The following is a 24,212-nucleotide window of genomic DNA, read 5'->3' on the forward strand; positions in this document are numbered from 1 at the left end:
GCTTTGTGGAAGGTGTTAAGAGTATATGGTTTGGGAGGTAAGTTGCTAGAATTAATGAAAAGTTTTTACCCGGGATGTAAGGCATGTCTACGAGTAGGAAGAGAGGCAAGTGATTGGTTACCAGTGAATGTCGGTTTGCAGCATGGTGCATGATCTTTCCTTGGTTGTTTGATTTGTATATGGATGGGGTGGTTAGGGAGGAGAATGCAAGAGTTTTGGAGAGAGGGGCAAGTATGCAGTCTGTTGTGGATGAGAGGGCGTGGGAAGGGAGTCAGTTGTTGTTCACTGATGATACAGCACTGGTGGCTGATTCAGATGAGAAACTGCAGAAGTGGGTGTCTGAGTTCAGTAAAGTGTGTGAAAGATGAAAGTTGGGGGTAAATGTGAATAAGACAAGGTTATTAGTATTAGGTTCAGTAAGGTTGAGGGACAAGTCAATTGGTGTGTGGTGGTTTGATCAAGTAAGTAATGAAAGGGTAAGACAGATGTGTGGTAATGAAAAGAGTGTGGTTTAGAGAGCAGAAGAGGGTGTATTGAAATCGGTTTGGTAACATGGAGAGAATGAGTGAGAAAAGGTTGACAAGAGGATATATGTGTCATAGGTAAAGGGAACAAGGAGAAGTGGGAGACCAAATTGGAGGTAGGAGGATGGAGTGAAAAAGATTTTGAGCGATTGGGGCCTGAACATACAGGAGGATGAAAGGCGTGCAAGGAATAGAGTCATTTGGAACGATGTGGTATACCGGGATCAACTTGCTATTAGTGCATTGAACCAGGGCATGTGGAGTAAACCATGGAAAGTTTTGTGGAGCCTGGATGTGGAAAGGGAGCTGTTGTTTCAGGTGCCTCATACATGACAGCTAGAGTTAGTGTGAACGAATGTGGCCTTGTTGTCTTCGTAGCACTACCTCGTGCGCGCACGGAGGAGGGGGTGCTATTTCATGTGTGGCGGGGTGGCAACAGGAATGGATGAAGGCAGAAAGTATGAATATGTAAATGTGTATACATATGTGTATTTTTTTTTATTATACTTAGTTGCTGTCTCCTGCATTAGTGAGGTGACACAGGGAAACAGATGAAAGAATGACCAAACCCATCCACATACACATGTATATACATAAATGCCCACACACGCCCATATACATACCTATGCATTTTAATGTTTACATACACATCCTTGGGGATAGAGGAGAAAAAATACTTCCCACGCATTCCCCGCGTGTCGTAGAAGGGGACTAAATGGGACAGGAGCGGAGGGCTAGAAACCCTCCCCTCCGTGATTTTTAACTTTCTAAAAGGGGAAACAGAAGGAGTCACGCTTGGAGTGCTCATCCTCCTCGAAGGCTCAGATTGAGGCGTCTAAATGTGTGTGGATGTAACCAAGATGAGAAAAAGGAGAGATAGGTAGTATATTTGAGGAAAAGAACCTGGATGTTTTGGCTCTGAGTGAAACGAAGGTCAAGGGTAAAGGGGAAGAGTGGTTTGGGAGTGTTTTGGGAGTGAAGTCAGGGGTTGGTGAAAGGACAAGAGCAAAAGAAGGAGTAGCACTACTCCTGAAACAGGAGTTGTGGGAGTATGTTATAGAGTGTAAGAAAGTAAACTCTAGATTGATATGGGTAAAACTGAAAGTGGATGGAAAGAGATGGGTGATTATTGGTGCCTATGTACCTGGGCATGAGAAGAAAGATCATGAGAGGCAAGTGTTTTGGGAGCAGCTGAGTGAGTATGTTTGCAGTTTTGAGGCACGAGACTGGGTTATAGTGATGGATGATTTGAATGCAAAGGTGAGTAATGTGGCAGTTGAGGGAATAATTGGTGTACATGGGGTGTTCAGTGTTGTAAATGGAAATGGTGAAGAGCTTGTAGATTTGTGTGCTGAAAAAGGACTGGTGATTGAGAATACCTGGTTTAAAAAGAGAGATATACATAAGTATATGTATGTAAGTAAGAGAGATAGCCAGAGAGCATTATTGGATTATGTGTTTATTGATAGGCGTGTGAAAGAGAGACTTTTGAATGTTAATGTGCTGAGAGGTGCAACTGTAGGGATACCTGATCATTATCTTGTAGAGGCGAAGGTGAAGATTTGTACAGGTTTTCTGAAAAGAAGAGGGAATGTTGGGGTGAAGAGAGTGGTGAGAGTAAGTGGGCTTGGGAAGGAGACTTGTGTGAAGAAGTAACAGGAGAGACTTAGTGCAGAATGGAAAAAGGTGAGAGCAAAGGATGTGAGGAGAGTGGGGGAGGAATGGGATATATTTAGAGAAGCAGTGATGGCTTGTGTAAAAGATGCTTGTGGCATGAGAAGTGTGGGAGATGGGCAGATTAGAAACGGTAGTGAGTGGTGGGATGAAGAAGTAAGATTATTAGTGAAAGAGAAGAGAGAGGCATTTGGACGAGTTTTGCGGGGAAATAATGCAAATGAGTGGGAGATGTATAAAAGAAAGAGGCAGGAGGTCAAGAGAAAGGTGCTAGAAGTGAAAAAGAGGGCAAATGAGAGTTAGGGTGAGAGAGTATCATTAAATTTTAGGGAAAATAAGATGTTTTGGAAGGAGGTAAATAAAGTGTGTAAGATAAGAGAACAAATGGGAACATTGGTGAAGGGGGCAAATGGGGAGGTGATAAAAAGTAGTGGTGATGTGAGAAGGAGATGGAGTGAGTATTTTGAAGGTTTGTTGAACGTGTTAGATGATAGAGTGGGAGATATAGGATGTTTTGTTCGAGGTGGTGTGCAAAGTGAGAGGGTCAGGTAGAATGATTTGGTGAACAGAGAAGAGGTAGTGAAAGCTTTGCAGAAGATGAAAGCTGGCAAGGCAGCGGGTTTGGATGGTATTGCAGTGGAATTTATTAAAAAGGGGATGACTGTGTCATAGACTGGTTGGTGAGGATATTCACTGTATATATAGCTCATGGTGAAGTGCCTGAGTATTGGTGGAATGCATGCGTAGTGCCATTGTATAAAGGCAAAGGGGATAAAGACTTATATTTATTTTTATTATACCTTGTCACTGTCTCCCGCGTTAGCGAGGTAGCGCAAGGAAACAGGCGAAAGAATGGCCCAACCCACCCACATACACATGTATATACATACACGTCCACCCACGCACATATACATACCTATACATCTCAATGTATACATATATATACACACACAGACATATACATATATACACATATACATAATTCATACTGTCTGCCCTTATTCATTTCTGTCACCACCCCGCCACACATGAAATGAAAACCCCTTTCCCACGCATGTGTGCAACATAGCACTAGAAAAAGACAACAAAGGCCACATTTGTTCACACTCTCTAGCTGTCATGTATAATACACCGACACCACAGCTCCCTTTCCACATCCAGACCCAACAGAACTTTCCATGGTTTACCCCAGATGCTTCACATGCCCTTGTTCAACCCATTGACAGCACGTCGACCCCGGTATACCACATCATTCCAATTCACTCTATTCCTTGCACGCCTTTCACCCTCCTGCATGTTCAGGCCCCGATCACTCAAAATCTTTTTCACTCCATCTTTCCACCTCCAATTTGGTCTCCCACTTCTCCTTGCTCCCTCCACCTCTGACACATATATCCTCTTTGTCAATCTTTCCTCACTTATTCTCTCCATGTGACCAAACCATTTCAAAACACCCTCATCTGCTCTCTCAACCACACTCTTTTTATTACCACACATCTCTCTTACCCTTTCATTACTTGATCAAACCACCTCACACCACATATTGTCCTCAAACATCTTATTTCCAGCACATCCACCCTCCTCTGCACAACTCTATCTATAGCCTATGCCTCACAACCATATAACATTGTTGGATCCACTATTCCTTCAAACATACCCATTTATGCTTTCCAAGATAACGTTCTCGACTTCCACACATTTTTCAACGCCCTCAGAACTTTTGCCCCCTCCCCCACCCTATGATTCACTTCTGCTTCCATGGTTCCATCTGCTGCTAAATCCACTCCCAGATATCTAAAGCACTTCATTTCCTCCAGTTTTTCTCCATTCAAACTTACCTCCTAATTGACTTGTCCCACAACCCTACTGTACCTTATAACCTTGCTCTTATTCATATTTACTCCCAGCTTTCTTCTTTCACTTACTTTACCAAACTCAGTCACCAGCTTCTGCAGTTTCTCACCTGAATCAGCCACCAGCTCTGTATCATCAGCAAACAAAAACTGACTCACTTCCCAAGCTCTCTCATCCACAACAGACTGCATACTTGCCCCTTTCCAAAACTCTTGCATTCACCTCCCTAACAACCCCATCCATAAACAAATTAAACAACCATGGAGACATCACGCACCCCTGCCGCAAACCAACATTCACTGAGAACGAATCACTTTCCTCTCTTCCTACACGTACACATGCATTACAACTTAGATAAAAACTTTTCACTGCTTCCAACAACTTACCTCTCACATCATATATTCTTAATACCTTCCACAGAACATCTCAATCAACTCTATCATATGCCTTCTTCAGACCCATAAATGCTACATACAAATCCATTTGCTTTTCTAAGTATTTCTCACATACATTTTTCAAAGCAAACACCTGATCCACACATCCTCTACCACTTCTGAAACCACACTGCTCTTCCCCAATCTGATGCCTTCACCCTCTCAATCAGTACCCTCCCATATAATTTCCCAGGAATGCTCAACAAACTTATACCTCTGTAATTTGAGCAATCACTCTTATCCTCTATGCCTTTGTAGAATGGCACTATGCAAGCATTCTGCCAATCCTCAGGCACCTCATCATGAGTCATACATACATTAGATAACCTTACCAACCAGTCAACAATACAGGCACCCCTTTTTAATTCCACTGCAATACCATCCACACTCACTGCCTTGCCGGCTTTCATCTTTCGCAAAGTTTTTACTACCTCTTCTCTGTTTACCAAATCATTCTCCCTAACCTTCTCTTTGCACACCACCTCGACCAAAACACCCTATATCTGCCACTCTATCACAAACACATTCAACAAACCTTCAAAATACTCACTCCATCTCCTTCTCACATCACCACTACTTATCACCTCCCCATTAGCCCCCTTTACTGATGTTCCCATTTGTTCCCTTGTCTTACGCACTTTATTTACCTCCTTCCAAAACATCTTTTTATTCTCCCTAAAATTCAATGATACTCTCTCACCCCAACTCTCATTTGCCCTCTTTTTTGCCTCTTGCACCTTTCTCTTGACCTGCTGCCTCTTTCTTTCATACCTCTCCCACTCATTTGCATTATTTCCCTGCAAAAATCGCCCAAATGTCTCTCTCTTCTCATTCACTAATAATCTTACTACTTCATCCCACCACTCACTACCCTTTCTAATCCGCGCACCTTCCACGCTTCTCATGCCACAAGCATCTTTTGCACAATACATCACTACCTCCCTAAATACATCCCATTCCTACCCCACTCCCTTATGTCCTTCACCTTTTTCCATTCTGTATTCAGTCTCTCCTGGTACTTCCTCACACAAGTCTCCTTCCCAAGCTCACTTACTCTCACCACTCTCTTTACCCCAACATTCTCTCTTCTTTTCTGAAAATTTCTACAGATATTCATCTTTGCCTCCACAGGATAATGATCAGACACCCCTCCAGTTGCATCTCTCAGCACATTAACATTCAAAAGTCTCTTTCACGTGCCTATCAACACGTAATCCAATAACGCTCTCTGGCCATCTCTCCTACTTACATACATATACTTATGTATATCTCGCTTTTTAAACCAGGTATTCCCAATCATCAGTCCTTTTCAGCACACAAATCTACAAGCTCTTCACCATTTCCATTTACAACACTGAATACCTAATGTACACCAATTATTCCCTCAACTGCCACATTACTCACCTTTGCATTCAAATCACCCATCACTATAACCCGGTCACATGCATCAAGACTACTAACACACACACTCAGCTGCTCCCAAAACACTCTCCTCTTATGATCTTTCTTCTCATGCCCAGGTGCATGTGCACCAATAATCACCCATCTCTCTCCATCCACTTTCAGTTTTACCCATATCAATGTAGAGTTTACTTTCTTACACTCTATCACATACTCCCACCACTCCTGTTTCAGGATTATTGCTACTCCTTCCCTTGCTCTTGTCCTCTCACCAACCCCTGAATTTACTCCCAAGACATTCCCAAACCACTCTTCCCGTTTACCCTTTAGCTTCATTTCACTCAGAGCCAAAACACACAGGTTCCTTTCCTCAAACATACTACCTATCTCTCCTTTTTTCTCATCTTGGTTACATCCACACACATTTAGACTCCCCAGTCTGAGCCTTCGAGGAGGATGAGCATTCCCTGCGTGACTCCTTCTTCTGTTTCCCCTTTTAGAAAGCTGAAAATACAATGAGGGGAGGGTTTCTAGCACCCCCGCTCCCGTCCCCTTCAGTCGCCTTTCATGACACGTGAGGAATGCCCCTTTACCGGGGTCGATGTGCTGTCAGTGGATTGAACCAGGGTATGTGAAACGTCTGGGGTAAACCATGGAAAGTTCTGTGGGACCTGGATGTGGAAAAGGAGCTCTGGTTTCGGTGCATTATACATGACAGCTAGAGACTGAGTGTGAACGAATGTGACCCTTGTTGTCTTTTCCTAGTGCTACCTTGCGCACATGCAGGGGGAGGATGTTGTCATTTCATGTGTGGCGGGGTGGCGACGGGAAAGAATAAGGGCAGACAGTATGAATTATGTACATGTGTATATATGTATATGTCTGTATGTGTATATATATATATATATACACATATATATATATATATATATCAAGGCATGTGAAGCGTCTGGGGTAAACCATGGAAAGCTGTGTAGGTATGTATATTTGCGTGTATGGACGTATGTATATACATGTGTATGGGGGTGGGTTGGGCCATTTCTTTCGTCTGTTTCCTTGCGCTACCTTGCAAACGCGGGAGACAGCGACAAAGCAAAAAAAAAAAAAATATATATATATATATATATATATATATATATATATATATATATATATATATATATATATATATTATCCCTGGGGATAGGGGAGAAAGAATACTTCCCACGTATTCCCTGCGTGTCGTAGAAAGCGACTAAAAGGGAAGGGAGCGGGGGGCTGGAAATCCTCCCCTCTCGTTTTTTTTAATTTTCCAAAAGAAGGAACAGAGAAGGGGGCCAGGTGAGGATATTCCCTCAAAGGCCCAGTCCTCTGTTCTTAACGCTACCTCGCTATCGCGGGAAATGGCGAATAGTATGAAAAAAAAAAAAAATATATATATATATATATATATATATATATATATATATATATATATATATATATATATATATATATTTTTTTTTTTTGCTTTGTCGCTGTCTCCCGCGTTTGCGAGGTAGCGCAAGGAAACAGACGAAAGAAATGGCCCAACCCACCCCCATACACATGCCTTGATTCAATCCACTGACAGCACGTCAACCCCGGTATACCACATCGCTCCAATTCACTCTATTCTTTGCCCTCCTTTCACCCTCCTGCATGTTCAGGCCCCGATCACACAAAATCTTTTTCACTCCATCTTTCCACCTCCAATTTGGTCTCCCTCTTCTCCTTGTTCCCTCCACCTCCGACACATATATCCTCTTGGTCAATCTTTCCTCACTCATTCTCTCCATGTGACCAAACCATTTCAAAACACCCTCTTCTGCTCTCTCAACCACGCTCTTTTTATTTCCACACATCTCTCTTACCCTTACGTTACTTACTCGATCAAACCACCTCACACCACACATTGTCCTCAAACATCTCATTTCCAGCACATCCATCCTCCTGCGCACAACTCTATCCATAGTCCACGCCTCGCAACCATACAACATTGTTGGAACCACTATTCCTTCAAACATACCCATTTTTGCTTTCCGAGATAATGTTCTCAACTTCCACACATTCTTCAAGGCTCCCAGAATTTTTGCCCCCTCCCCCACCCTATGATCCACTTCCGCTTCCATGGTTCCATCCGCTGCCAGATCCACTCCCAGATATCTAAACCACTTCACTTCCTCCAGTTTTTCTCCATCCAAACTCACCTCCCAATTGAATTGACCCTCAACCCTACTGTACCTAATAACCTTGCTCTTATTCACATTTACTCTTAACTTTCTTCTTTCACACACTTTACCAAACTCAGTCAGCAGCTTCTGCAGTTTCTCACATGAATCAGCCACCAGCGCTGTATCATCAGCGAACAACAACTGACTCACTTCCCAAGCTCTCTCATCCCCAACAGACTTCATACTTGCCCCTCTTTCCAAAACTCTTGCATTTACCTCCCTAACAACCCCATCCATAAACAAATTAAACAACCATGGAGACATCACACACCCCTGCCGCAAACCTACATTCACTGAGAACCAATCACTTTCCTCTCTTCCTACACGTACACATGCCTTACATCCTCGATAACAACTTTTCACTGCTTCTAACAACTTGCCTCCCACACCATATATTCTTAATACCTTTCACAGAGCATCTCTATCAACTCTATCATATGCCTTCTCCAGATCCATAAATGCTACATACAAATCCATTTGCTTTTCTAAGTATTTCTCACATACATTCTTCAAAGCAAACACCTGATCCACACATCCTCTACCACTTCTGAAACCACACTGCTCTTCCCCAATCTGATGCTCTGTACATGCCTTCACCCTCTCAATCAATACCCTCCCATATAATTTGCCAGGAATACTCAACAAACTTATTTTTTTTTTTATTATACTTTGTTGCTGTCTCCCGCGTTTGCGAGGTAGCGCAAGGAAACAGACGAAAGAAATGGCCCAACCCCCCCCATACACATGTATATACATATGTCCACACACGCAAATATACATACCTACACAGCTTTCCATGGTTTACCCCAGACGCTTCACATGCCTTGATTCAATCCACTGACAGCACGTCAGCCCCGGTATACCACATCGCTCCAATTCACTCTATTCCTTGCCCTCCTTTCACCCTCCTGCATGTTCAGGCCCCGATCACACAAAATCTTTTTCACTCCATCTTTCCACCTCCAATTTGGTCTCCCTCTTCTCCTTGTTCCCTCCACCTGCGACACATATATCCTCTTGGTCAATCTTTCCTCACTCATCCTCTCCATCTGCCCAAAACACTTCAAAACACCCTTTTCTGCTCTCTCAAGCACGCCCTTTTTATTTCCACACATCTCTCTTACCCTTACGTTACTCACTCGATCAAACCACCTCACACCACACATTGTCCTCAAACATCTCATTTCCAGCACATCCATCCTCCTGCGCACAACTCTATCCATAGCCCACGCCTCGCAACCATACAACATTGTTGGCACCACTATTCCTTCAAACATACCCATTTTTGCTTTCCGAGATAATGTTCTCGACTTCCACACATTCTTCAAGGCCCCCAGAATTTTCGCCCCCTCCCCCACCCTATGATCCACTTCCGCTTCCATGGTTCCATCCGCTGCCAGATCCACTCCCAGATATCTAAAACACTTCACTTCCTCCAGTTTTTCTCCATTCAAACCCACCTCCCAATTGACTTGACCCTCAACCCCACTGTACCTAATAACCTTGCTCTTATTCACATTTACTCTTAACTTTCTTCTTCCACACACTTTACCAAACTCAGTCACCAGCTTCTGCAGTTTCACACATGAATCAGCCACCAGCGCTGTGTCATCAGCGAACAACAACTGAATCAATTCCCAAGCTCTCTCATCCCCAACAGACTTCATACTTGCCCCTCTTTCCAAAACTCTTGCATTTACCTCCCTAACAACCCCATCCATAAACAAATTAAACAACCATGGAGACATCACACACCCCTGCCGCAAACCTACATTCACTGAGAACCAATCACTTTCCTCTCTTCCTACACGTACACATGCCTTACATCCTCGATAAAAACTTTTCACTGCTTCTAACAACTTGCCTCCCACACCATATATTCTTAATACCTTCCACAGAGCATCTCTATCAACTCTATCATATGCCTTCTCCAGATCCATAAATGCTACATACAAATCCATTTGCTTTTCTAAGTATTTCTCACATACATTCTTCAAAGCAAACACCTGATCCACACATCCTCTACCACTTTTGAAACCACACTGCTCTTCCCCAATCTGATGCTCTGTACATGCCTTCACCCTCTCAATCAATACCCTCCCATATAATTTACCAGAAATACTCAACAAACTTATACCTCTGTAATTTGAGCACTCACTCTTATCCCCTTTGCCTTTGTACAATGGCACTATGCACGCATTCCGCCAATCCTCAGGCACCTCACCATGAGTCATACATACATTAAATAACCTTACCAACCAGTCAACAATACAGTCACCCCCTTTTTTAATAAATTCCACTGCAATACCATCCAAACCTGCTGCCTTGCCGGCTTTCATCTTCCGCAAAGCTTTCACTACCTCTTCTCTGTTTACCAAATCATTTTCCCTAACCCTCTCACTTTGCACACCACCTCGACCAAAACACCCTATATCTGCCACTCTATCATCAAAAACATTCAACAAACCTTCGAAATACTCACTCCATCTCCTTCTCACATAACCACTACTTGTTATCACCTCCCCATTTGCGCCCTTCACTGAAGTTCCCATTTGCTCCCTTGTCTTACGCACTTTATTACCTCCTTCCAGAACATCTTTTTATTCTCCCTAAAATTTATATATATATATATATATATATATATATATATATTTTCTTTCTTTTCTTTCAAACTATTCGCCATTTCCTGCGTTAGCAAGGTAGCGTTAAGAACAGAGGACTGGGCCTTTTTTGGAATATCCTCACCTGGCCCCCTCTGTTCCTTCTTTTGGAAAATTAAAAAAAAAAAAAAACGAGAGGGGAGGATTTCCAGCCCCCCGCTCCTTCCCCTTTTAGTCGCCCTCTACGACACGCAGGGAATACGTGGGAAGTATTCTTAATCCCCTATCCCCAGGGATAATATATATATATATATGTTTTTTTTTTTTTTATACTTTGTCGCTGTCTCCCGCGTTTGCGAGGTAGCGCAAGGAAACAGACGAAAGAAATGGCCCAACCCCCCCCATACACAAGTACATACACACGTCCACACACGCAAATATACATACCTACACAGCTTTCCATGGTTTACCTCGGACGCTTCACATGCCTTGATTCAATCCACTGACAGCACGTCAACCCCTGTATACCACATCGCTCCAATTCACTCTATTCCTTGCCCTCCTTTCACCCTCCTGCATGTTCAGGCCCCGATCACACAAAATCCTTTTCACTCCATCTTTCCACCTCCAATTTGGTCTCCCTCTTCTCCTCGTTCCCTCCACCTCCGACACATATATCCTCTTGGTCAATCTTTCCTCACTCATTCTCTCCATGTGCCCAAACCATTTCAAAACACCCTGTTCTGCTCTCTCAACCACGCTCTTTTTATTTCCACACATCTCTCTTACCCTTACGTTACTTACTCGATCAAACCACCTCACACCACACGTTGTCCTCAAACATCTCATTTCCAGCACATCCATCCTCCTGCGCACAACTCTATCCATAGCCCACGCCTCGCAACCATACAACATTGTTGGAACCACTATTCCTTCAAACATACCCATTTTTGCTTTCCAGGATAATGTTCTCGACTTCCACACATTTTTCAAGGCTCCCAAAATTTTCGCCCCCTCCCCCACCCTATGATCCACTTCTGCTTCCATGGTTCCATCCGCTGACAGATCCACTCCCAGATATCTAAAACACTTCACTTCCTCCAGTTTTTCTCCATTCAAACTCACCTCCCAATTGACTTGACCCTCAACCCTACTGTACCTAATAACCTTGCTCTTATTCACATTTACTCTTAACTTTCTTCTTCCACACACTTTACCAAACTCCGTCACCAGCTTCTGCAGTTTCTCACATGAATCCGCCACCAGCGCTGTATCATCAGCGAACAACAACTGACTCACTTCCCAAGCTCTCTCATCCCCAACAGACTTCATACTTGCCCCTCTTTCCAAGACTCTTGCATTTACCTCCCTAACAACCTCATCCATAAACAAATTAAACAACCATGGAGACATCACACACCCCTGCCGCAAACCTACATTCACTGAGAACCAATCACTTTCCTCTCTTCCTACACGTACACATGCCTTACATCCTCGATAAAAACTTTTCACTGCTTCTAACAACTTGCCTCCCACACCATATATTCTTAATACCTTCCACAGAGCATCTCTATATATGTATATATATATTTTTCTTTTTTCTTTTAAACTATTCGCCATTTCCCACGTTAGCGAGGTAGCGTTAGGAACAGAGGACTGGGCCTTTTTTGGAATATCCTCACCTGGCCCCCTCTGTTCCTTCTTTTGGAAAATTAAAAAAAAAAAAAATGAGAGGGGAGGATTTCCAGCCCCCTGCTCCCTCCTCTTTTAGTCGCCTTCTACGACAAGCAGGGAATACGTGGGAAGTATTCTTAATCCCCCATCCCCAGGGATAATATATATATATATATATTTTTTTTTTTTTTTTTCATACTATTCGCCATTTCCCGCATTAGCGAGGTAGCGCTAAGAACAGAGGACTGGGCCTTTGAGGGAATATCCTCACCTGGCCCCCTTCTCTGTTCCTTCTTTTGGAAAAAAAAAAAATATATATATTATTATTTTTTTTATTATACTTTTTCGGTCTCCCGCGTTTGCGAGGTAGCGCAAGGAAACACACGAAAGAAATGGCCCAACCCCCCCCATACACATGTATATACATACGTCCACACACGCAAATATACATACCTACACAGCTTTCCATGGTTTACCCCAGACGCTTCACATGCCTTGATTCAATCCACTGACAGCACGTCAACCCCGGTATACCACATCGCTCCAATTCACTCTATTCCTTGCCCTCCTTTCACCCTCCTGCATGTTCAGGCCCCGATCACACAAAATCTTTTTCACTCCATCTTTCCACCTCCAATTTGGTCTCCCTCTTCTCCTCGTTCCCTCCACCTCCGACACATATATCCTCTTGGTCAATCTTTCCTCACTCATTCTCTCCATGTGCCCAAACCACTTCAAAACACCCTCTTCTGCTCTCTCAACCACGCTCTTTTTATTTCCACACATCTCTCTTACCCTTACGTTACTTACTCGATCAAACCACCTCACACCACACATTGTCCTCAAACATCTCATTTCCAGCACATCCATCCTCCTGCGCACAACTCTATCCATTTGTATATATATATATATATATATATATATATATACATACATAAATGTACATACATATACATAACATATACATATGTACACATGTACATATTCATACTTGCTTGCCTTCATCCATTCCCGGCACAACCCTGTCCCACAGGAAACAGCATTGCTACCCCCTGCTTCAGCGAGGTAGCACACGGGGAGACTGTGTTGTTGACTGCTTGGTGAGGATATTCAATGTATGTATGGTTGAGTATTCCTGGGAAATTATATGGAAGGGTATTGATTGAGAGGGTCAAGGCATGTACAGAGCATCAGATTGGGGAAGGGCAGTGTGGTTTCAGAAGTGGTAGAGGATGTGTGGATCATGTGTTTGCTTTGAAGAATGTTTGTGAGAAATACTTAGAAAAACAAATGCATTTGTATGTAGCATTTATGGATCTGGAGAAGGCATATGATAAAGAGTTGATAGAGATGCTCTGTGGAAGGTATTAAGAGTATCTGGTGTGGGACGTAAGTTGCTAGAAGCAGTGAAAAGATTTTATCGAGGATTTAAGGCATGTGTACGAGTAGGAAGAGAGGAAAGTGATTGGTTCCCAGTGAGTGTCAGTTTGCGGCAGGGATACATGATGTCTCCACGGTTGTTCAATTTGTTTATGGATGAGGTTGTTTGGGAGGTGAACGCAAGAGTTTTGGAGAGAGGGGCAAGTATGCAGTCTGTTGTAGATGAGATGGCTTGGGAAGCGAGTCAGTTGTTGTTCACTGATGATATAGCTCTGGTGGCTGATTCAGGTGAGAAACTGCAGAAGCTGTTGCTTGAATTTGGTAAAACGTGTGAAAGAAGAAAGCTAAGAGTGAATGTGAATAAGAGCAAGGTTATTAGGTTCAGTAGGAGTGAGGGACAAGTAAATTGGGAGGTAAATTTAAATGGAGAAAAACTGGAGGAAGTTAAGTGTTTTTGATATCTAGGAGTGGATTTGGCAGCGGATGGAACCATGGAAGTGGAAGTGAGTCAAGGTGGGGGAGGAGGCGAAGCTGTCAAGTGTAATGCACCGAAACCACAGCTCCCTTTCTGCATCCAGGCCCCACAAAACTTTCCATGGTTTACCCCAGATGCTTCACATGCCCTGGTTCAATCCATTGACAGCATGTCGATCCTGGTATACCACATCGTTCCAATTCACTCTATTCCTTGCATGCCTTTCACCCTCCTGCATGTTCAGGCCCCAATCGCTCAAAATCTTTTTCACTCCATCCTTCCACCTCCAATTTGGTCTCCCACTTCTCCTCATTTCCTCCACCTGTGATGCATGTATCCTCTTTGTCAATCTTTCCTCACTCATTCTTCCCATGTGACCAAACCATTTCAATACACCCTCTTCTGCTCTCTCAACCACACTCTTTTTATTACCACAAATCTCTCTTACCCTTTCATTACTTACACGATCAAACCACCTCACACCACATATTGTCCTCAAACATCTCATTTCCAACACATCCACCCTCCTCCGCACAACCCTATCTATAGCCCACGCCTTGCAACCATATAACATTGTTGGAACCACCATTCCTTCAAACATACCCACTTTTGCTGTCAGAGATAATGTTCTCGCTTTCCACACATTTTTCAACGCTCCCAGATATATATATATATATATATATATATATATATATATATATATATATATATATATATATATATCTCAGCACATTAACATCCAAAAGTCTCTCTTTCGCACGCCTGTCAATTAACACGTAATCCAATAACGCTCTCTGGCCATCTCTCCTACTTACATACGTATACTTATGTATATCTCGCTTTTTAAACCAGGTATTCCCAATCATCAGTCCTTTTTCAGCACATAAATCTACAAGCTCTTCACCATTTCCATTTACAACACTGAACACCCCATGTATACCAATTATTCCCTCAACTGCCACATTACTCACCTTTGCATTCAAATCACCCATCACTATGACCCGGTCTCGTGCATCAAAACCACTAACACACTCATTCAGCTGCTCCCAAAACACTTTCCTCTCTTGATCTTTCTTCTCATGCCCAGGTGCATATGCACCAATAATCACCCACCTCTCTCCATCAACTTTCAGTTTTACCCATATTAATCGAGAATTTACTTTCTTACACTCTATCACATACTCCCACAACTCCTGTTTCAGGAGTATTGCTACTCCTTCCCTTGCTCTTGTCCTCTCACTAACCCCTGACTTTACTCCCCAGACATTCCCAAACCACTCTTCCCCTTTACCCTTGAGCTTCGTTTCACTCAGAGCCAAAACATCCAGGTTCCTTTCCTCGAACATACTACCTATCTCTCCTGGAGGGATGTCTGATCATTATCTTGTGGAGGCTAAGGTGAAGATTTGTCTGGATTATCAGAAAAGAAGAGTGAATGTTGGGGTGAAGAGGGTGGTGAGAGTAAGTGAGCTTGAGAAGGAGACCTGTGTGAGGAAGTACCAGGAGAGACTGAGTACAGAATGGAAAAAGGTGAGAACAATGGAAGCAAGGGGAGTGGGGGAGGAATGGGATGTATTTAGGGAATCAGTGATGGATTGCGCAAAAGATGCTTGTGGCATGAGAAGAGTGGGAGGTGGGTTGATTAGAAAGGGTAGTGAGTGGTGGGATGAAGAAGTAAGAGTATTAGTGAAAGAGAAGAAAGAGGCATTTGGACGATTTTTGCAGGGAAAAAATGCAATTGAGTGGGAGATGTATAAAAGAAAGAGACAGGAGGTCAAGAGAAAGGTGCAAGAGGTGAAAAAAAGGGCAAATGAGAGTTGGGGTGAGAGAGTATCATTAAATTTTAGGGAGAATAAAAAGATGTTCTGGAAGGAGGTAAATAAAGTGCGTAAGACAAAGGAGCAAATGTGAACTTCAGTGAAGGGCGCAAATGGGGAGGTGATAACAAGTAGTGGTGATGTGAGAAGGAGATGGAGTGAGTATTTTGAAGGTTTGTTGAATGTGTTTGATGATAGAGTGGCAGATATAGGGTGTTTTGGTCGAGGTGGTGTGCAAAGTGAGAGGGTTAGGGAAAATGATTTGGTAAACAGAGAAGAGGTAGTGAAAGCTTTGCGGAAGATGAAAGCCGGCAAGGCAGCAGGTTTGGATGGTATTGCAGTGGAATTTATTAAAAAAGGGGGTGACTGTATTGTTGACTGGTTGGTAAGGTTATTTAATGTATGTATGACTCATGGTGAGGTGCCTGAGGATTGGCGGAATGCGTGCATAGTGCCATTGTACAAAGGCAAAGGGGATAAGAGTGAGTGCTCAAATTACAGAGGTATAAGTTTGTTGAGTATTCCTGGTAAATTATATGGGAGGGTATTGATTGAGAGGGTGAAGGCATGTACAGAGCATGAGATTGGGGAAGAGCAGTGTGGTTTCAGAAGTGGTAGAGGATGTGTGGATCAGGTGTTTGCTTTGAAGAATGTATGTGAGAAATACTTAGAAAAGCAAATGGATTTGTATGTAGCATTTATGGATCTGGAGAAGGCATATGATAGAGTTGATAGAGATGCTCTGTGGAAGGTATTAAGAATATATGGTGTGGGAGGAAAGTTGTTAGAAGCAGTGAAAAGTTTTTATCGAGGATGTAAGGCATGTGTACGTGTAGGAAGAGAGGAAAGTGATTGGTTCTCAGTGAATGTAGGTTTGCGGCAGGGGTGTGTGATGTCTCCATGGTTGTTTAATTTGTTTATGGATGGGGTTGTTAGGGAGGTGAATGCAAGAGTTTTGGAAAGAGGGGCAAGTATGAAGTCTGTTGGGGATGAGAGAGCTTGGGAAGTGAGTCAGTTGTTGTTCGCTGATGATACAGCGCTGGTGGCTGATTCATGTGAGAAACTGCAGAAGCTGGTGACTGAGTTTGGTAAAGTGTGTGAAGAAGAAAGTTAAGAGTAAATGTGAATAAGAGCAAGGTTATTAGGTACAGTAGGGTTGAGGGTCAAGTCAATTGGGAGGTGAGTTTGAATGGAGAAAAACTGGAGGAAGTGAAGTGTTTTAGATATCTGGGAGTGGATCTGGCAGCGGATGGAACCATGGAAGCGGAAGTGGATCATAGGGTGGGGGAGGGGGCGAAAATTCTGGGGGCCTTGAAGAATGTGTGGAAGTCGAGAACATTATCTCGGAAAGCAAAAATGGGTATGTTTGAAGGAATAGTGGTTCCAACAATGTTGTATGGTTGCGAGGCGTGGGCTATGGATAGAGTTGTGCGCAGGAGGATGGATGTGCTGGAAATGAGATGTTTGAGGACAATGTGTGGTGTGAGGTGGTTTGATCGAGTGAGTAACGTAAGGGTAAGAGAGATGTGTGGAAATAAAAAGAGCGTGGTTGAGAGAGCAGAAGAGGGTGTTTTGAAGTGGTTTGGGCACATGGAGAGGATGAGTGAGGAAAGATTGACCAAGAGGATATATGTGTCGGAGGTGGAGGGAACAAGGAGAAGAGGGAGACCAAATTGGAGGTGGAAAGATGGAGTGAAAAAGATTTTGTGTGATCGGGGCCTGAACATGCAGGAGGGTGAAAGTAGGGCAAGGAATAGAGTGAATTGGAGCGATGTGGTATACCGGGGTTGACGTGCTGTCAGTGGATTGAATCAAGGCATGTGAAGCGTCTGGGGTAAACCATGGAAAGCTGTGTAGGTATGTATATTTGCGTGTGTGGATGTATGTATATATATGTATATGGGGGGGGGGTTGGGCCATTTCTTTCGTCTGTTTCCTTGCGCTACCTCGCAAACGCAGGAGACAGCGACAAAGTATAAAAAAAAAAAAATATATATATATATATATATATATATATATTTCTTTTCTTTTTTTTTAGACTATTTGCCATTTTCCGCATTAGCGAGGTAGCGTTAAGAACAGAGGACTGGGCCTTTTTTGGAATATCCTCACCTGGCCCCCTCTGTTCCTTCTTTTGAGAAAAAAAAAAAATAAACAGAGGGGAGGATTTCCAGCCCCCCGCTCCCTCCCCTTTTAGTCGCCTTCTACGACACGTAGGGAATACGTGGGAAGTATTCTTAATTCCCTATCCCCAGGGATAATATATATATATATATATATTTATTTTTTTTATTATATATATTATATATAATATATTATATATATATATATATATATATATATATATATATATATATATATGTGTGTGTGTGTGTTTCTTACATTTTTCATATGTATATATATGTATGTGTGTGTGTGTATATGTGCGTATGTATGTGTATGTGTGTGTATGTGTATATGTATATATATATGTATATTATCCCTGGGGATAGGGGTGAAAGAATACTTCCCACGTATTCCTCGCATGTCGTAGAAAGCGACTAGAGGGGACGGGAGCGGGGGGCCAGAAATCCTCCCCTCCTTGTATTAACTTTCTAAAATGGGAAACAGAAGTCAAATGGGGAGGTGATAACAAGTAGTGGTGATGTGAGAAGGAGATGGAGTGAGTATTTTGAAGGTTTGTTGAATGTGTTTGATGATAGAGTGGCAGATATAGGGTGTTTTGGTCGAGGTGGGGTGCAAAGTGAGAGGGTTAGGGAAAATGATTTGGTAAAAAGAGAAGAGGTAGTGAAAGCTTTGCGGAAGATGAAAGCCGGCAAGGCAGCAGGTTTGGATGGTATTGCAGTGGAATTTATTATAAAAGGGGGTGACTGTATTGTTGACTGGTTGGTAAGGTTATTTAATGTATGTATGACTCATGGTGAGGTGCCTGAGGATTGGCGGAATGCGTGCATAGTGCCATTGTACAAAGGCAAAGGGGATAAGGGTGAGTGCTCAAATTACAGAGGTATAAGTTTGTTGAGTATTCCTGGTAAATTATATGGGAGGGTATTGATTGAGAGGGTGAAGGCATGCACAGAGCATCAGATTGGGGAAGAGCAGTGTGGTTTCAGAAGTGGTAGAGGATGTGTAGATCAGGTGTTTGCTTTGAAGAATGTATGTGAGAAATACTTAGAAAAGCAAATGGATTTGTATGTAGTATTTATGGATCTGGAGAAGGCATATGATAGAGTTGATAGAGATGCTCTGTGGAAGGTATTAAGAATATATGGTGTGGGAGGAAAGTTGTTAGAAGCAGTGAAAAGTCTTTATCGAGGATGTAAGGCATGTGTACGTGTAGGAAGAGAGGAAAGTGATTGGTTCTCAGTGAATGTAGGTTTGCGGCAGGGGTGTGTGATGTCTCCATGGTTGTTTAATTTGTTTATGGATGGGGTTGTTAGGGAGGTAAATGCAAGAGTTTTGGAAAGAGGGGCAAGTATGAAGTCAGTTGGGGATGAGAGAGCTTGGGAAGTGAGTCAGTTGTTGTTTGCTGATGATACAGCGCTGGTGGCTGATTCATGTGAGAAACTGCAGAAGCTGGTGACTGAGTTTGGTAAAGTGTGTGGAAGAAGAAAGTTAAGAGTAAATGTGAATAAGAGCAAGGTTATTAGGTACAGTAGGGTTGAGGGTCAAGTCAATTGGGAGGTGAGTTTGAATGGAGAAAAACTGGAGGAAGTGAAGTGTTTTAGATATCTGGGAGTGGATCTGGCAGCGGATGGAACCATGGAAGCGGAAGTGGATCATAGGGTGGGGGAGGGGGCGAAAATTCTGGGGGCCTTGAAGAATGTGTGGAAGTCGAGAACATTATCTTGGAAAGCAAAAATGGGTATGTTTGAAGGAATAGTGGTCCCAACAATGTTGTATGGTTGCGAGGCGTGGGCTATGGATAGAGTTGTGCGCAGGAGGATGGATGTGCTGGAAATGAGATGTTTGAGGACAATGTGTGGTGTGAGGTGGTTTGATCGAGTGAGTAACGTAAGGGTAAGAGAGATGTGTGGAAATAAAAAGAGCATGGTTGAGAGAGCAGAAGAGGGTGTTTTGAAGTGGTTTGGGCACATGGAGAGAATGAGTGAGGAAAGATTGACCAAGAGGATATATGTGTCGGAGGTGGAGGGAACGAGGAGAAGAGGGAGACCAAATTGGAGGTGGAAAGATGGAGTGAAAAAGATTTTGTGTGATCGGGGCCTGAACATGCAGGAGGGTGAAAGGAGGGCAAGGAATAGAGTGAATTGGAGCGATGTGGTATACCGGGGTTGACGTGCTGTCAGTGGATTGAATCAAGGCATGTGAAGCGTCTGGGGTAAACCATGGAAAGCTGTGTAGGTATGTATATTTGCGTGTGTGGACGTATGTATATACATGTGTATGGGGGGGGTTGGGCCATTTCTTTCGTCTGTTTCCTTGCGCTACCTCGCAAACGCGGGAGACAGCGACAAAGTATAATAATAAATAAATAAAATAGTGTGTGTGTGTGTGTGTGTGTGTAGGTATGTATATTTGCGTGTGTGGAAGTATGTATATACATGTGTATGGGGGTTGGTTGGGCCATTTCTTTCGTCTGTTTCCTTGCGCGACCTCGCAAACGCGGGAGACAGCGACAAAGCAAAAAAAAAAAATATATATATATCTTTATATTTTGATATACTTAATTGCTGTTTTGCAAGGTAGCACCAGGAAAAAGACAAGGAATGGCCCATCCACTCATATAATATATATGTACATATAAATGCTCATATACATACATATACATATGAACATACACATACACAGACATATACATACGTATACATATGAACATACACATACGCAGACATATATACACATGTACATATTCATACTTCCTTGCCTTCATCCCTTCCTGGTGCTACCCCACCACACAGGAAACAATATTACCCCCTGCTTCAGTGAAGTAGTGCCAGGAAAACTGACAAAAAAGGCCACATTTGTTCACACTCAGTCTCTAGCTATATGTAATGCACCGAAACCACAGCTCCCTATCCAAATCCAGGCTTCACAGATCTTTCCGTGGTTTACCCCAGACGCTTCACATTCCCTGGTTCAATCCATTGACAGCATGTAGACCCCGGTAAAACACATTGTCCCAATTTACTGAATTCCTTGCATGCCTCTCACCCTCCTGTATGTTCAGGCCGAGATCCCTCAAAATCTTTTTCATGCTATCCTTCCACCTCCAATTTGGTCTTCTGCTTCTCCTTGTTCCCTCCACCTCTGACACATATATCCTCTTTGTCAATCTTTCCTCACTCCTTTCTCTCCATATGTCTAAACCTTTTTAACACATCCTTTTCTGCTCTCTCAACCACACTTTTTATTTCCACACATCTCTCTTACCCTTTCATTACTTACTCGATCAAATCACCTCACACCACATATTGTCCTCAAACATTTCATTTCCAATACATCCACTTTCCTCCTTACAGCCCTACAGCCCATGCCTCGCAACCACATCACATTATTGGGTGTATTATTCCTTCAAGCATACCCATTTTTGCTCTTTAAGATAATGTTCTCTCCTTCCACACGTTCTTCATCGCTTCCAGAATCTTCACCTCTCCACCAACCTGTGACTCACTTCTGCTTCCATGGCTCCATTTGCTGCTAAGTCTGCTCCCAGATATCTAAAACGCTTCACTTCATACAATTTTTCTCCATTCAAACTTGCATCCCAGTTAACTTGTCCCTCAACCCTACTGAATTTAATAACCTTGCTCTTATTCACATTTACTCTCAACTAGCACTCTAACACATAGAATTGCAATTATACTGATAGATGTATGCTGTTTAAGTTAGGCACTATGTGCTAGCCCTGCCTTTTGGCAAAATGGTAGGAACAGTAGATTGAGTAAGTAGGGAAGAACATTTAGGCAGGATTATTAGGCAGAAACATTAGGTAGAAGTAGTAGGTAAGAGCAGTAGACAGAAGTAGTCATTAGGAACATTAGGCAAGAGCCTCTGCAAACACTGCGCTCGACTTGTCCTCTCCCACTGGCCTGTTACGGATGAGGTATAAAGGCTAAGAAGTGGCACTGGAGTTCTTTAGTTATGGAGAATATTGCCATGGCCACCCCTTCGAGGGTGTTTCAGTTGGAACAGGTATCGGAGATGTAGATAGATGTATGGTCTTTGCATGTAAATCTGAAAATATTGCTTCCTAAATGAAATAAGTATATTTTCAGTGAGAAAATGAAAATGAAGAATGTGCATCAGTTTTACATAAAGACTCATATTCAGTGAAGGAAAGCCAAATTAGAGTTGCATCACTTGCATTGTACCGCATGAATACTTTACATTTGGTATCTCAGTTTCTGTTTGACAACAGTGGGAGTTGGCTTGTGTTGCCCAGTTGTGCTGTGGTTTATACTCACACTATAACTAGGCTGTCAATTATGGCATATCCCATGCTTGAAAATGAAATGGCAAACTGATAACTGAAATTTGTGTACATTCCACCAGTGAAGATTTAGGCAACACAGGAATGGTCATGAAAGTATTGAATGTTGTGAATGGCAACCATTTACAGTAATCATTCTCTGGGACTATAAACTTTAAAAAAGATTTGATAACATCAGTTGAATAACAGCAGTAGAAACAGAAAGATGCTTTTCAGCTCTAAAGAGAATTAAGATTTTTTGGGTAATGCTGTGGTGACCATAAATTGACATTTTTAGGAGTGATATCCAGTGAAAATCAAATGATCACAGACATCAGAGAATTTAATTAGAATATTATTATTAACTTGCTTACTTAAAAGAGCAGGTTTACCAGACTCTGCATGCTGAAGTTTACACCATGGGAGAAATGTCAACTTTGGTAAGGCTGTATCATTATGAGTACAGCCATGTCAAACAGCTTGCTGTAAAGGAGTCTACATATCCCTGCTACTGCAAGTAGCACATTCTGGGGATGCAAGGTCCTTTAGAAAATTCCTAACACAAAGACTCTTTCATAGAAATTAGCCCAGGTGAGATTTTGATTTTTTCTGACTTGTTCGCTGTTTCCTGCATAAGCAAGGTAGCACTAGCAACAGATAAAGAAAGACATCATTCACTCGCATTTGTTCTCTAGCTGTCATATGTAATCAGCCGATACCACAACTCCCTGTCCAAAACCATGCCCCACAGTTCCTTTCATTGTTTCCTTCAGGTGTTTCATGTACTCTGGTTCAGTCCATTGACAGAATGATTACCACATCACTCCAGTTCACTCTGTCTTGTGTACACCTCTCACCTTCCTGCATGTTGAGGCTCCAACCACTTAGAATAGTTTTCTCTCCATCTTTCTATCTCCAGTTTGGTCTCCCCCTTCTCTTTGTAGCCTCCGCTTCTGACACATGCAAGTGTATCTTCTTTGTCAACCTCTCCTCACTTTTTCAGCACATCCTCTTCAGCTCTCTCCACCACATTCTTCGTATTACCACACCTCTTTCTTACCCTTTTATTATTTACTCGATCAAACTACATATTGTCTTCGATCATTTCATATCCTGCACATCCACCCTCCTTTGTACATTCTCATCTATAGCCCACACTTTGCTTCTACACCACATTGTTAGGACTATTGTACCTTCAAGTGTACAAATTTTTGCCCTCCCAGATGATGATCTCTCTTTCCACACATTTCTCACTGCTTCCAGAACCTTCATGCCCTCATCCACCCTATGATTCACTTCCACTTTCATTTTTCCATTCACTGCCATATCCACCCGTAGGTATTTAAGACACTTCACTTCTTCCAAATTTTCTCCATTCATGCTCACACCATCTTTAACTTGCACTGTTAAACCTAATAACCTTGCTTTTATTGACATTTATGCTCAACTTCCTCCTTCACATGCTCTTCCAAACTCTGACGTGGACTTTCATAAATGAGTGAATATAATGACTTCAAAGAGCCATCACATGGATGATGAATAATCGGGTAATATGCTGATATACAGTCTGTCTACACATAATGTAAAGCTGAGGTTACTAAACATTTATCAGATGTAAGTTGTAGGTCATGGCACACAAATTGTATGCAGTCCTTCTAATTTGCAATATCAGGAACTGCCTCTGTGTAAAAGGAAGGAAGTTGTTCCTGATTCTCAAC

General features: G+C 42.5%; 1 protein-coding gene across 8 annotated transcripts in view; it reads left to right on the top strand.

The window, feature by feature from the left end:
• LOC139749437 (DENN domain-containing protein 1A) overlaps positions 1-24,212 on the top strand; it is a 213,980-nt gene that overhangs the window by 28,356 nt on the left and 161,412 nt on the right. The window lies entirely within an intron of this gene.

Source organism: Panulirus ornatus, chromosome 7 (assembly GCF_036320965.1).
Source record: "Panulirus ornatus isolate Po-2019 chromosome 7, ASM3632096v1, whole genome shotgun sequence".
NCBI classification, from domain to species: domain Eukaryota; kingdom Metazoa; phylum Arthropoda; class Malacostraca; order Decapoda; family Palinuridae; genus Panulirus; species Panulirus ornatus.